Source organism: Zootoca vivipara, chromosome 4 (genome assembly GCF_963506605.1).
Source record: "Zootoca vivipara chromosome 4, rZooViv1.1, whole genome shotgun sequence".
NCBI lineage: Eukaryota > Metazoa > Chordata > Lepidosauria > Squamata > Lacertidae > Zootoca > Zootoca vivipara.
In genome coordinates this window covers 98,698,209-98,714,174 of record NC_083279.1, presented here as the reverse complement: position 1 = coordinate 98,714,174, position 15,966 = coordinate 98,698,209, and the positions used below count along the sequence as shown (strand labels likewise).

The following is a 15,966-nucleotide window of genomic DNA, read 5'->3' as shown; positions in this document are numbered from 1 at the left end:
AGGTGTGCAACCAGAGGAGAGCTAGCTTTTGACACCTGAGAACACACAAAAGGGTAAACAAGCAAACTGCACTTTCCAGTCAATATTGGTGGACCATCCTGTTAAGTGTAATACATAGACCATTTTTGAGAAATGCTTCTCCCAAAGTACTAAAACAACACATCTGGTTATTCTTTTGTGGGGCAACAATTTTTAAGAAAAATTATAGCCCCAAATGGGGAATTGTTATAAGAATTTTGAGGTCATATCTATATATATATAATAATTGTTCATAAAACATGTACATGAATGTACAGGCACATGTCTGAAGCAGCACAGGAAGACAGGCCTTTCTGACACCATTTTGACTCTCTCTCTGACCAGGTGTTCCTCTGCAAGGAAGAAGTGGGGTGGGGGGAACCTTCTCATTGTCTCAGGAATTAAAGTGATAATCCCTGGCATCCTGATACCTGACTGCCAGACAAAAGGGTGTGATTAACTTGGCTGGGAAACAGGGAAATGTAAATATCTCTCAATTTTGTTGATTAGGTTTTGGGGGGCAGGGGGCAGGGTCCAGACTGCTCAGATTACTGCCACCAGACCTCCCCTTTCATGATGTACCTATGATGAATCTAGGGAGGGGGGTCTTGGGCTACACCCCTTCTGTGACATATGGATGATGCTTCTGGGGGGTGGGCTGAAACCAATTTCAAATTTCTTTTTAAGGGCAAGACATCTTTGTTTGGGGTTCCTTCCTTGTTCTCCTGTGTGAGAGGAAGGACCCTGTTGCAACAGTTAAAATAAAAGTGCCTTGCTTCGTACGTCCTGGTTTGGTCTCTGTTATTTGGTGGGCAGGAGACGCTTAAATTCGTCTGCTTGCCTGGATCCTTGAGCTCTCCCTGGGTCAAGATCCATTTCTCTGGGTTCATAGGAACCAGCTTAAATTTTACAACACCTGAAACCGGAACTCCATGGAAGAAAAAAGGAGGGAAGGGACCACCTTAATTCTTTCTCTCGCTCTCCTTTTATTTCCGTGTGTCTTTGGATTTAAGTCCAAATATTGCTGCTCAAGGAAGTGGTTGCTGGAAGCGCTTCAGGTGAATTACCACGCAAACACTGCAAAGAACAATGGAGGGCTCAACTGACTTTGCTCAGATCAACAAGCAAAGATAAGGCAACGAGAAAGCCTTCTCCTAGGACAGAACGCCTGGCTCGGCTTCTGCTCTGTGCACACCTTCTGAACAGGAGGGAATTACCCCAAACAATAGCAAAACGTCAAAGCATCCCCGAGTCTAGCCCATAATAATCCCAGTGAGCAGATTAGGAGACCTGAACGCTTCTTATAATACATACATTCACTATCAAAGGGAGGGATCTTGGAGGATTCACCCAACCGGCCATAATCTGGCAAGCAAGACAACAGGTACACAGCCTCCTCTGGCAAGGGAATTTCCACCTCCAACTGTGCCAGACAGCCAACTATCTTCTACACAATGGATTTTCCTCCCAAAGTGGATTGACTCAGGATCTAATCAAAGAACAGCTATCACCTTCATAATGACTGGAACTTCTCTTTGTCCCGTGGAATGTAACAGGGAGGGGGTGAGAAGAGGCCAGGAGCAGCTGGCCAGGTACTCAAATTTCTACCCCTCCTTTTTGTGACGTATCAATGACATATTAGTGACATATTAGTGGTGTATCTTTAGGGGTGTACCTTGGTGGTGGGATGCTAATCAAAAGGGAAGACCCCCCTTTGTTCGGGGTCTCCATCTTGCTTCACCTTGTTGCAGGTGGGGCCCTGTCGCGACAGTATTCCCATCATTTGCTTGCTTGCTTGATTGATTGATTGCACAAGTGATATTTGCAAAACGGACAAATAATTCTCTAGTGATTGCACTGCACCACAATGCCTTTTGAAAGGCCCTTTAGCAAAATTCCGCACTCCTGCAATTAAATCCTCTTGTCTGAAATGCTAAATCCGAACGGCCGAGCCCTCTAGGGCAAGAGGCGAGGTGCAAGCTAAGAAAGGGCACCCACGAGGATGCGAGGGCAGCACCCTCTCCTGCCACCCTCTCCCAGAGGCTCTGGCGTTGCAAAACAGTTGCAGGATGTGGGGGCGGCAAAGCGGAGGAGTTTCCTGCAGCTAAAAATAGGGGACGCTAAAAGCAACGGCTGTCCATCACAGGCACAATTTGGTGACTCACAACTTGCTCCCTCTCCCTCGGCCACCGCCACAAGCACCTGCCTGCCCGTGCGGGGCTTTGACAGGAGCTAGCAGCCAGGATGCAACCCGTCCCGACGTCACAAAGCGCTTTTCAAAGGAGGGAGGCATTGCCCAGCCGCTTCAAAGATGACCTTTGCGACCGAAACCAGCAAACCTCAACTGATGCAGAAAGGGAGCTAAGGGCAAAGGTGCTCCTTCGTCAACTTGTTGCCCCCTCCAGCTTATTTTATGCCACAAACTCCCAGCTAGCACACCGTCCAGTGCCGGAGTCACGTATAAGCTAAACAAGCTCTACCTTATAGAATCATAGAATCATAGAGTTGGAAGAGATCACAAGGGCCATCCAGTCCAACCCCCTGCCAAGCAGGAAACACCATCAAAGCATTCTTGACATATGCCTGTCAAGCCTCTGCTTAAAGACCTCCAAAGAAGGAGACTCCACCTCACTCCTTGGCAGCAAATTCCACTGCCGAACAGCTCTTACGGTCAGGAAGTTCTTCCTAATGTTTAGGTGGAATCTTCTTAGGGCCCCGCTCTCTTGGGGGCCCCCCAAAAAGTTATAGGGGGAAAACTGGGTTTACAATTCCAAAATATAAGATAGAAAACAAATAAAATAAAACCTATATACAGCCACCGTGTTTTGTAGGTTCCTGTGATGTAAGTCATGGGCCCCACCTGCTAGCCTGCTCCCTAAAATATCACTGGTTTGCTCCTTTCTATATATAGGGTGCCTGCATTCTGCACGGACTGGTTGCATGGCAACATGTGCAAATGGCTTGAGATACGTATTAGGTCCATAAATGACTATATAGCATATATTCAACACAAAAAACAGTGACCATTTGTTGTTGGCAAAGGACAGCTGCACATAGAAAGGGCCCCAGGACCATAGCTGCCAAGTTATCCCTTTTTTTAAGGGATTTTCCCTTATGCTGAATAGGCTTCCTCGCGAGAAAAGGGAAAACTTGGCAGCTATGGTTGGGACCCAGAGGTAGACTGCTCCCAGCTCTGGAGGCTCCAAAACATACTCAGCAGGTTAGATTCCTGCACTGCAGGGGGCAAGACTAGATGACCCTTGGTGGTCCCTTCCAACTCCACAATTCTAGAATTCTCCTGCTTTATTATTATTATTATTATTATTATTATTAATTTATTTATACCCTGCCCATCTGGCTGGGTTTCCCCAGCCACTCTGGGTGGCTTCCAACAAAATATTAAAATACAATAATCTGTTAAACATTAAAATCTCCCCTAAACGGGGCTGCCTTCAGATGTCTTCTACAAGTAGTTGTTTTTCACTTTGACATCTGGTGGGAGGGCGTTCCGCAGGGCAGGCGCCACTACCGAGAAGGCCCTCTGCCTGGTTCCCTTTATAGTATTGGGACCATGGGTTATTCAACAGAGATGTCCATTTGAACTGCTCTGGACTTTGCTGAAGTGATACACAGCATTTGGGCACCGTGGTGCACGGTTAATCTACGGAACTCCATTCCACAGGTGGCAGTGATTGCCAAAATAGAAGGCTTTAGAAGAGGATTAAACAAATGCACGCAGGAGATCCTGCAATAAGGATCGGTCCAGTATACCTGAAGGAGCGTCTCCACCTCCATCGTTCTGCCCGGACACTGAGGTCCAGCACCGAGGGCCTTCTGGCGGTTCCCTCGTTGCGAGAAGCCAAGTTGCAGGGAACTAGGCAGAGGGCCTTCTCGGTGGTGGCGCCCGCCCTGTGGAACGCCCTCCCATCAGATGTCAAAGAGGAAAACAACTACCAGACTTTTAGAAGACATCTGAAGGCAGCCCTGTTCAGGGAGGCTTTTAATGTTTAATAGATTACTGTGTTTTATTTTTCTGTTGGAAGCTGCCCAGAGTGGCTGGGGAAACCCAGCCAGATGGGCGGGGTATAAATAATAAATTATTATTATTATTATTATTATTATTATTATTATTATTATTATTATTATTATTATTATCCAAGCCCAAGGGCAATTCTCTCCCCTCCTGTTCAGAAGCATCATTGCCTCTGACCATGGCAGGGGGCCATCAATCGTGCTCTCTCTTCCAGGAAGCTGCCCTCTGGGTTTGTGGCCATCGCTGCCTCCTGTGGGAGGGAGTTCCACAGTTTAACAGCAAGCTACACAAAGAAGGGCTTTCTTTTACCTGTCCTGAATCTCCCAACACCAAGAATATCAGAAACTAGGAAGAGCCCGCTAGATCAAGCCAATGGCATCCTGCTCTCACTGGGGCAGACCTGAGGCCTGTGGGAAACCAGTGAGCAGGATTCGAACACAGGAGCCCTCTCCCTTCCTGCAGTTTCCAGAAAGCAAGGGCTGCCCCAGTCTAGTAAAACTGGAAAAGGGAAGGCGAGCGCCCTGCCCAGATCACATCGCAAGGCTGGCTTTTCTCTCTGGGTTGTTGGTAAACAAGAAACGGGTAAAAATAGCCCAACTCGGCTAATTTAAGCTTCCTGAAAACGTTCACATACCAACGGCCTCTTGTGCTGCTTTGCGGCTAGAGATTCTTTCCCCAATGCTAAACCGCTCTAGGATAAATCCAGCGGCCTTCCCAGAGCGGCACGCTTCGCTTTGAAAAACACACACACTCCAAACCCCCATCCTCTCCCAGCAAATGACTTCTCCCAGAAGTTACTAGCGGAAGCAGAACAGCTGAGTCAACCAAGAGGAAGTGCTCCACTTCCAACTGGGCCCTCGTTCAGTCTCCGCTTGAGCCCGGTTCCTGCATCACAGGGGGTTGGACTAGATGACCCTTGGGTCCCACGGCCAACACTACAATTCTACAATTCTGTGGCTCGCCATCTCTCCAGGCTTAACTGGAGAAAGGGCTCGGCCCTGGAAGGAGAGGACAGGGCTCAGCGCCAGCAGAAACAAATCACAGAGTTGTGAAGTTGAGAGGGACCCCTGAGGGTCATCCAGCTCCACCCCCTGCAATGCAGGAATCCCAGTGTCCTCTGATGGGTGACCACCCAGCCTCAGTTTAAAAGCCTCCAAGCACCTTCCGAGGGAGTCCAATGTCAAACAGCTCTTTATGTCAGAGAATTCTTCCCAATGTTGAGTCGGAATCCCCTGCAATTTGAATTCGTTGTATCGGGTCCTTTGACAATGGTTCCTTTGAGCACGCGCAAAGTGTTCTCTCCATATTCTGAACTCTTAGTGTCGCAGGGCTCAGGGGATGGAGAGATCTCTCTCTAGCCAAAGTCCCAAGGAACCATCATTGCCAGCTCTGAATGGACCACCCTGGACCAGACAGATCGATGGCTTTGACTCAGAAGACGGCAGCTTTCTATTTCCTGGGGAATTCCGGGGGAAACTCCTCCTCCACTGGCGCCGGACACAACCAGTTTGCTGGACCACAAACTTGACATGAGTCAACAGTGTGATGCAGCAGCTAAAAAAGCCAATGCAATTCTGGGCTGCATCAATAGGAGTATAGCATCTAGATCAAGGGAAGTAATAGTACCACTGTATTCCGCTCTGGTCAGACCTCACCTGGAATACTGTGTCCAGTTCTGGGCACCACAGTTCAAGAAGGATACTGACAAGCTGGAACGTGTCCAGAAGAGGGCAACCAAAATGGTCAAAGGCCTGGAAACGATGCCTTATGAGGAACGGCTTAGGGAGCTGGGTATGTTTAGCCTGGAGAAGAGAAGGTTAAGGGGTGATATGATAGCCATGCTCAAATATATAAAAGCCATATAGAGGAGGGAGAAAGGTTGTTTTCTGCTGCTCCAGAGAAGCGGACACGGATTCAAGCTACAAGAAAGAAGATTCCACCTAAACATTAGGAAGAACTTCCTGACAGTAAAAGCTGTTTGGCAGTGGAATTTGCTGCCAAGGAATGTGGTGGAGTCTCCTTCTTTGGAGGTCCTTAAGCAGAGGCTTGACAGCCATCTGCCAGGAATGCTTTGATGGTGTTTCCTGCTTGGCAGGGGGTTGGACTAGATGGCCCTTGTGGTCTCCTCCAACTCTACGATTCTATGAAGCCATGAGTTTTGAGTCCTACCCTCCGGAGCAGGAGAAAACAAGCTTGCTCTATTTTCCATGTGATGGACCTCGAGATATTTGGAGATGTCTCTCATATCTCCCAGATGGCTCTCATATTAAACAGCAATTACCGTCAAAAAGTTCTTCCTGATGTTTAGTCGGAATCTCCTTCCTTGTAATATCCAACAAGAAGAAAGGAGATTCTGACTAAAGGACTCCCTGGGGAGGTGCCGGGCTCTCCTTCCTTGAATGTTTTTAAGCAGAGGTGGGATGGATGGCCACCTGCCAGGGTTTCTTTAGCACTGAATGGGGTTGGACTAGATGATCCCTGGGGGTCCCTTCCAATTCTGTGATTCTAGGGTTAGTAACCATTGACAGCCCTCTCCTCCATGACACCAAAGGGTCACCTAGCCCAAGTCTCTGCAATGCAGGAATCACAGCTAAAATGGTGTATTTGTAAAAGGGTAAAAAGAGTATTGGAAAATGATCCATAATGAATTGGGGAAAAAAATGTTTAAAAATACTTTCTTCCCCTCCCCCCCCCCCAAAAAAAAACCCAGAGTCCTTTCTGTTGGGGATAATTCAGACTGAAATTCCCAGGTGTCAAAAAAAGGTTATTTATGTTTGCAGTAATTGCGGCCGGTGTTTCGGTAGCCCAAAAATGTGAGGCCTCGGCTAATAAAGAAGAATGGCAACTTAAATTGACGGATTATGCACGACTCCTAGACTTAGCATATACAATAAGAGAACAAGAAGAATATACGTTTAAAGGAGATGGGAAAATGTTTAGTGAATATATGGGGAACAACTGCTTACAGCTGAAAACGCTGGCAGCACTAAGGTAAATTCAACGGCGTGAACAAATTTGATGGATGCAATAACGGTAGAGTTTTTGTAAAATATGCAGGGGTTTATGATGTGTAAAATGAACCATGGAAAGAGAAGAAGGGAAGTCACTGATGTCTTACGGATGTAAAGAATTGGTACTTTAAATTGTAAAACGGAAAACTTAATAAAAATTATATACGGAAAAAGGAATCACAGCTGAAGAGTCCCCGGCAGATGCCCCTCCAACCCCTGGAATGAAACCCGCTTATGTTTTCTAATTTCAGTTTGTCCGTTGATCACAGACCACCGTCTTCCAATTTGCACATCACGCCAAAGCGTCCCGGGACGATGCCGGCGGAACGGATGGCTCACAGTCACGGGGGCTCTACTTGCCGCAGTCCTGGCAAGGGCTGTGTCGTTCTTGCATCACCCCGGGCTCAAGGCCCCCTGACCTCGGCTTCACGAGAGCCCTCCTTCTTCCTCTCCTTCTCACACGCCTCGTACGTCACCAAAGTACCCGGGACAGTCCAGGGAACACACACAGGGTGAGTCACCGCCACAAGCCCATCTCCATGTAAAAAAATCTACATCTTTTACTGCTCAGAAGCACTTGAGTTGCAGAAACAGTCGCGATAAGGATTGTGAAAGCATCTACATTATCAAAGGAAGTTTCTAGTCATTTGAGATTGGTGTTTTAACGCAGCGACGGGAAGCAAACGTAACCCCGGGCACCCTGTGATTGTTGTGCAATTGCAGTTCGCAGCACAAACTTAATACGCACAATCCTTACGTCTCCGCTCGGAGGCGGGGGCCATTCAGCTCAATGAGACTTACTCCCGGGTAAACATGTGATAAGACTGCAGTCATCGTGACCTAAATAAGTATTCAAAGGGTACGCTGACGGCGACGAGCTTGCGCCTGAGTTTTCTTATTTCCTTCTCCCTGACACTCCATTTTCCTTTTGTGTCGTGTGTTTTTTAGATTGCATTTCCCTCTGGTCTCCCGAAGACCAACTGCATTACAGGGGCCCACAAAAGCTGCAGAGAAGGAAGGAGGGAAGGAAGGAAGGAAGGAAGGAAGGAAGGAAGGAAGGAAGGAAGGAAGGAAGGAAGGAAGGAAGGAAGGACGGGGGGGAGGGGGGGAGAGAGAGAGAGTTCCAGCCTTTTCCTCCTCTTCCTCCTCTCCCCACCTCGACTTCAACTGAGTCCCTACCCCAGTCACAAATCCCCGCCAAGTCCTTGCAAAATGCATTCCTGCCCAGGATTAAGCAACGGGCATTAACGGCTTTTGTAAGAGACTTAGAAATTCTTGCAGCATCCCATCGAGAGAAGAAGAAGAAGAAGAAGAAGAAGAAGAAGAAGAAGAAGAAGAAGAAGAAGAAGAAGAAGAAGAAGAAGAAGAAGAAGAAGAAGAAGAAGAAGTGGAGGAGGAGGAAGAAGAAGTGGAGGAGGAGGAGGAAGAAGAGGAGGAGGAGGAGGAGGAGGAGGAGGAGGAGGAGGAGGAGGAGGAGGAGGAGGAGGAGGAGGAGGAAGAGGAGGAGGAGGAGGAGGAGTGGAGCAAATAAGCAGAGAGAGAGAGATAGACCATCAGAGAAAACATTGCATGGGGTGGGCACCAAATACAGGAGGACCATGCCTTGGTCCCCACCAAGGGCAGGACAACCCTGGGCAGCCGCAGAGGCCTTCAGGGCATGTCAAGAGTATCATCAGTAGATGCCCAGGGCTACATGAGCACATGGTGTGCAGCCCGCTGGGCCATTCCTAAGTGTCATGCTGTCTAATTATTATCTATATACAGTGGTACCTCACAAGACGAATGCCCTGCAAGACTAATTTTTCGCAGACGAATGCGTTTTGCGATTTCAATGGAGACTCGCAAGAGAAAGTTTCCTATGGCGCACTTCGCAAGACAATTTTTTTTCATCCCATAGGGTGCCTCGCAAGACGAATTTTTTTTTCTTCCGTCTTGTGAGGCACCCTATGGGAAACCGCACTTCAATGCATTCCTATGGGAGCCGCTTCGCAAAAGGAATTTTTCGCTATACGAAGCGACTCGCGGAACGAATTAAATTCGTCTAGCGAGGCACCACTGTATATCTATATATATATATATATATATAAATGTAAACCGTGTAAACCGGGTATGTGTGTTCGTCTTCGATGTTCAACAAAACCGCTTGACCGATAAGAGTTCAAATTTTGACACAAAGTCAAATGTGACTACAAGAGCAAGCCCATACCGTTTTCAAATACAGGTGTCACACCTGTGCAATGTAAAACCTCCCAAACCCCGTGTTTCAGAACTTACAAATCAGATGAAAGTGCATGCTGGGAGCACAGGGGAGGTTGCAAAACAGCGCCCTCTAGCGAAAGCTACACTGGTACTGCACCTAGGAAAGCTTCCCTCTCCACAGGATCTAGGCTCGGCTTTGCAGACTAGGCAGCTTTCCAGACTAGGCCGAGTGGAGGTGGAAGCTTGCCTGGGTGGGGGATGGGGGGAGGGGGAGGGATAAGTCATGGGTCGGGACAGGGTGGGGAGAGTCACAGGGATACACCTGTCTAAACATAACACGGGTAAAACAGGGGGACTCTGAAAGTGAGGGGCGTCTGAAGGGGGACTCTGAGACTCCATTTAACAGACTGAGCTACAGCAATGCGTGGCAGGGCCAGATAGTACTGTATATTTTAACTGAGGAAGTCCTGATGGGCTCATAGAGTTGGAAGAGACAGCAAAGGGACATCTAGTCCAACCCCCTGCAATAAAGGAATGTTTTTGCCCAGTGTGGAGCTTGGACCCTGAGATTATGACTCTCATGCTCTACCAACTGAGCTATCCCAGAGCTTCGAACTGTTTTCTCATGTACTGTAATCGTGTACAGTATATAGGTTTTGTTAGGTTGCCTGTTTTATTTTACTGGGCTGAATTTATATCTCCAAGGAGCTTAAGGGGGCAAACCACGGTACTCCCCCACTTAGTCATGTATCCCCACAACAACCCTGCAAGGTAGGGCAAGCAGAGAGTGACTGGCCGAATGTCACTCACCGAGCTTCACAGCCAGATGGGGATTTGAACACAGGTCTCCTGGGCCAGAGATTAAATAAGGAGCGGGGGAGAACCCCATATCAGCCACCTTGAGCAATGTAAAGAAAGAAAGAAACGTGGGGTAGAAATGCAATCTTTTGCACGTTAACCAAAGGGTCCTGTGTTGCAGGGGTTGGACTAGATGACCCTTGGGGGACCCTCCCAACGCCACAATTCTGATTCTATGAAATAAAGTATGCTTGGTGGCGTTTGGATGCGTTCATCTGCCAGGTGGTGTCAGGGCGTTAGAGGGCGCGGCCCGGAAATCTGTGGAGTAATGAGGAGGAAGATACATTATCTGAGCATGCGCAAAGTACCCCATCCCACTCAGGGCCTGCCATCCCATTTGAGTCTCTGGGCTTGCTGTCTTCCCCACAGTGTTTCTGGGCAGCCAAGGTTCCAGAAGGAGAAATACTTGGGATCATCACTTGCTCCCCAACAGGCATAAACTCAACAGGTGAAGCGGCTGAAGGAATGTCAGCCTACCAATCCTGCAGTTATTTTTGGGCAGAAACGTCCCTATAAATAGCCGGGGTCTATTTCAACACGCGAGTTCCTTTCAATATAAACATGCAGAAATCATAGCTGCCAAGTCTCCCGTTTTCCCCGGGAAATCCCTGTTTTCCCAGCTGTTCCTATCTGAAAAAACGGATTTTTTTGTTTTTCCCCGGTTTATTCTGGTGTGGCGGCCCATTTTGGAACTGGGCGTAGCATGCTCAGAAGCGACTTTTGATGCTTCTCTTCCCAGTTCCAAAATGGCGGCAGCGCTACTTCCGGTCTGCTATTTCCAGCCCGGTCCCTTATTTCTCTGACAGCAACTTGGCAGGTATGGCAGAAATGCATATGCACGTTTAAAAGGGTGCCATTTTTTAAAAAGCTTTTATTGACTCCTGCAGATTTAAGGCCTAGCTGACTGCTCGGCACATTCCTCCAAGCACACAAGGGTGTTTCGCAAAGCCAGCCTCTCCAAATTTGCACGAGTGAAATTAGAGCGAGCGAAACCCGCCCACCGAAGACAAAAACAAACAGCGCTTCTTCGCGCAACTCCACGAGGGACATTGACCGTGTGGCAGACTATGGCAAGCCGGCCTGCACACTCTTCCTCCAACCCGTAATATTATTTCAGCAGATGCTTATCCTGCTGTTCCCCCAGGGGGTTGGCGGACATTGCTCATCATCAGTCAGAAAAAGAGAGAAAGGAAGGGGAAAGAGATGCATTTTGAACAGCAAAAAGGGGTTGCACTGCTTTGAGAGCGCAGAGGCTAGCAGAATCAGATTACAGTGGTACCTTGGTTCTCAAACTTAATCTGTTCCATAAATCCGTTCCAAAACCAAAGTGTTCCAAAACTAAGGCGCGCCTTCCCATAGAAAGTAATGCAAAATGGATTGATCTGTTCAAGACTTTTAAAAACAACCCCTAAAACAGCAATTTAACATGAATTTTACTCTCGAACGAGACCATTGAACCATAAAATGAAAGCAATAAACAATGTACTGCAGTCACACAATCAATCAATCAGTAGCTGAACTGGGTTCCACACAGTCACAAAAAAAGAGCTACAAAAACAAAAACGCAAAATAAATAGCGAAAGCAGACAGACCTCAGCATAACACTCAAAACAGAGCATGTTTGGCTTCCGAAACAAGTTCGCAAACCGGAACACTTACTTTGCAGTGAATCATAGAATCATAGAGTTGGAAGAGACCACAAGGGCCATCCAGTCCAACCCCCTGCCAAGCAGGAAACACCATCAAAGCATTCCTGACTGATGGCTGTCAAGCCTCTGCTTAAAGACCTCCAAAGAAGGAGACTCCACCACACTCCTTTGTAGCAAATTCCACTGTCGAACAGCTCTTACTGCCAGGAAGTTCTTCCTAATGTTTAGGTGGAATCTTCTTTCTTGTAGTTTGAATCCATTGCTCCGTGTCCGCTTCTCTGGAGCAGCAGAAAACAACCTTTCACCCTCCTCTATATGACATCCTTTGATATATTGGAACATGGCTATCATATCACCCCTTAAGTGTTTGGGTTCCAAGTTGTTTGAATACCAAGGCGTTTGAGAACCAAGGTACCACTGCATTGTAGCAATCTTATGGCTCATTAAAGCAGGCTCCCACAGCCAGCTTGCCTTCCGGATGTTTCGGACTACAATACCCATCAACCCCAGCCAGCACGGACATAGGATGCTGCGCCTGATGGGAATTGTAGTCTGTGACGTCAGAAGGGCACCAGGTTGGGGAAGGGTACAGTAGAGCAGGGGGCAACAAACTTTTTCAGCAGGGAGCTGGTCCACTGTCTCTCAGACCTTTTGGGAGGCCGGACTATATTTTGGGGGGAAATATGAAGCAATTCCTATGCCCCACAAATAGCCCAGAGATGCATTTTAAATAAAAGGACACATTCTACTCATGTAAAAACATGCTGATTCCCAGACTGTCCGCGGGCTGGATTTAGGAGGCGATTGGGCCGCATCCGGTCCCCGGGCCTTAGTTTGGGGACCCCTGCAGTAGAGCAAAGCAATGCATCTCACAATCTTTAAAGATGATTATAAGAAGCAGAGAACAGGCTGCTGGGGCAGGCCAAGGGGGCATTTAGCCCAGCATCATGTTCTCACCGTGGCCAAACACATTCGCATTATGGGAAACCAGCAAGCAGGTCATCTCGTCCAATCTCAGCTAGATTATCCAGGACAGACGGTCATCTAGCCTCTGCTTAAAAACCTCCAAGGAAGGAGAGTCCACCACCTCCCGAGGGAGACCGTTCCACTGTCAAACAGCTCTCACCGTCAGAAAGTTCTTCCTGAAGTTTAGTCGGAATCTCCTTTCTTGTAACTTGAAGCCATTGCTTCAAGTGCGACGCTCCAGCCCTTTGACAGTGTGGTTCACAACGCGAAATTACAATATAAGAAACTCAAATTTTGCAATAAAAACAAAAGTAAACCAGTAATCCCCCCTCCCACAACAGCTCAGTTAGTAGAGCACGAGACGCTCCATCTCAGGGCCGTGGGCTTGAGCCCAAGGTTGGGCAAAAAAGATTTGCAGGGAGCTGGACAAGGTGACAGTTTTGGTCTATGATTCTGTAACTACTCCATTCCGAACTTTAAAATGGAAAGCGTAATGCTGGTGGTTAACAAAAGAGGTTTAAAGACTCTCTCAAGGCAAATCTTAAAAAGTGTAGTATAAACACTGACAACTGGGAAACCCTGGCCTGCAAGCGCTCTAATTGGAGAACGGCCTTTTTACCAAAGGGCTTTGAAGACACTCGAACTCAGGACGCAAGGGAGAAACGTGCTAAGAGGAAGGCACGCTTGGCAAATCCACGGCGTGATCAAACCCCGCTCGGAAACTAATGTCCCCACTGTGGATCCAGAATTGGCCTCCGCAGTCCCTTACGGACTCAAAACCGTGTATATGGAAGACAATCTTCCTCAGCCAAAGAAGATGATGCCAAGGAGTGTGGTGGAGTCTCCTTCTTTCGAGGTCTTTAAGCGAAGGCTTGACAGCCCTATAGCAGGAATGCTTTGATGGTGTTTCCTGCTTGGCAGGGGCTTGGACTGGATGGCCCTTGTGGTCTCTTCCAGCTCTATGATTCTATGATTCTATAATTGTATGATTCTGTGATCTGTGTGCACATTTAAAAGGGTATCGGACGTTAACCAGTCACAGGCCTGGTTGAAGAGGAACACTTTTGCCCGGCGCCTAAATGCATATAATGAAGGCACCGGACGGGCATCCCTGGGGAGAGCATCCCACAGACAGGGAGCCACCACATAAAAGGCCCCGTTCTCGTGTTGCCACCCTCTGAACCTCTCATGGAGGTTTGATGGAGAGTGCCAGGCTGCCAAAGGCGGCTTTAAAATGTACGCAAAACAGAGTCTCCCTCTTCTACTTGCTAACTGCAACCTGCTCCATGTGTGATTCCTCTCTGTGGCTGAAACAGTGAACTCAAGGAGGAACTGGAAGCCTGGCAGCCCAACTCAATGACAGCAAACAAGAGCGCCTAGTCCACATGACTGCCTTTCTCCCCGACAAAGCTCCAGCGCTTTCCACAAATGCATGGCAAGCAGACCCTGCCTGACTGCTGAGTCTTTTTGAGGCAAGAAGTTGCAGCGTAAAAAATGCTGCCTCGCTACACAGGCGTTAATCCGCTCAGCAGCCTCGCCGGTAGGGAGAGAAAAGATGCCAGCATTTCTGCTCCCCGGTTTCTCCTGCATTTGGAATACTGTGTGCAGTTCTGGTCGCCTCACCTAAAAAAGGTTATCTTAGACTCGCGACTCAGCTATGCAGCTGCAAGTAAAACATTTTAAGTGTCTTTTAAGGCCAATATACAATGTGACACTAGATGGCGATGGTGAGCCTTATGGAAAATTCAATGTCTTTCTTAAAATGCTTTAAAAAAAAAAAAGCAGTTTCACAACGTTTTTTATGTGTGTGCAGATTCCACCTCAGAAAAGGGGGGTGGGGGGAGACTCCCCCAGTAAAGAAAGGTTCCAACATCTCGGACTTTTCAGGTTAAAGGTGAGGAACAGGCCACATGGTGGAAGTTTGTAAAATGATGCCTGGCATAGAAGAAGTTGCATTGAGCAACCACGTGCCTCAATATTTGTCTGGGAAATAAAATCATGCCATTTCAAAAAAAAAATGCCATTATTAAATGTCCTTTAGATATGCTTACTTAGTGAGATAGCTTTTCAAGAAGGGCAGTTTGCCAAACCCAGCTCTGAGTACTTTTAAGAAGGGGGATTGGGCACATTTTTTGAAATAAATAAAGAGAAGGTATGGCAGTGGCTCTTAACCAAATGGAGCCTCCAGAGCTGGGAGCAGTCTACCTCTGGGTCCCAACCAGGGCTGAGTTTAGGATTGATGAGGCCCTAAGCTCCTGGAGGTAATGGGGCCCTTTATATGTCCAGCTGTCCTTTGTCAACAACAAATGGTCGCTGTTTTTTGTATTGAATATATGCTATATAGTCATTTATGGACCTAATAGGTATCTCAAGCCATGCACCCAGTCCATGCAGAATGTAACCACCCTATATATAGAAAGGAGCAAACCAGTGATATTTTAGGGAGCAGGCGAGCAGGTGGGGCCCACGACTTACATCAGAGGAGCCTACACAACACAAAACACGGTGGCTGTATGTAGGTTTTATTTTATTTGTTTTCTATCTTATATTTTGGAAATGTACATCCAGTTTTTTTCTTTAATTTTTTTTTTGGGGGGGGGAGGCCATGAGAGTGGGGCCCTAAGCTAGAGCTTGTTTAGCTTATACGTAAATCCGGCACTGGTCCCAACTGCTAGCGATGGACAACAGGGGACGACCATCTTGAGGCTCCCGCAACACGCCTGCTAGCCTGTGTGTTGCATTGCACAGTGCAGAGAGAGAAGTTTTTCTCCCTCTCTAATAACATGAGAACTCATGGATATCCAACGAAGCTGAACGTTGGAAGATTCAGGACAAACAAAAGTGTTAGGGAATTTTATGGGGGGGGGAACCCAAACGAGGCTTCATTTGGGAATCAAGATTGGCACAAATGCCCTCAAGGGGACCCCGTCTGATCCTACAACACCACTCTAGTATCGCACCAACACGAAACCCCTCAAGATCAAGCCCTGAGTAATAAAGGCTCCCTTTCCTACCCTTTCTCTGTTGCCTGAGTATCTGTATTTCTACATGAAACCCCCTTTTGCGACTCTGGCCAAGGGCTTTCAGGGATGCAGGGAACAGCCATAATCCTTTAAGCGAGAGGTCACGTAGCCAGGGTGGTGCTCCTCTGCATACCCATAATCCATTCAGGTACCATCTCCTGCCATTCCCAACCCTCCGAAGCCAGAGGCAATACTCACACCTGGACCCA

General features: G+C 47.7%; 1 protein-coding gene across 11 annotated transcripts in view; it reads right to left on the bottom strand.

Moving 5' to 3' along the window:
• ARAP1 (ArfGAP with RhoGAP domain, ankyrin repeat and PH domain 1) overlaps nt 1-15,966 on the bottom strand; it is a 135,669-nt gene that overhangs the window by 98,086 nt on the left and 21,617 nt on the right. For 4 of the 11 annotated variants that reach the window (XM_060273976.1, XM_060273975.1, XM_060273978.1 and 1 more), the window contains exon 1: nt 935-2,415. The exons of 3 other annotated variants lie outside the window; for them this stretch is intronic. The gene's annotated coding sequence lies outside the window, so the exon portion shown is untranslated. Of the gene's footprint in view, nt 1-934; nt 2,417-15,966 lie in introns of those variants that run through there. 4 more of the 11 variants (XR_009557523.1, XM_060273983.1, XM_060273977.1 and 1 more) reach the window with 2 other exon arrangements.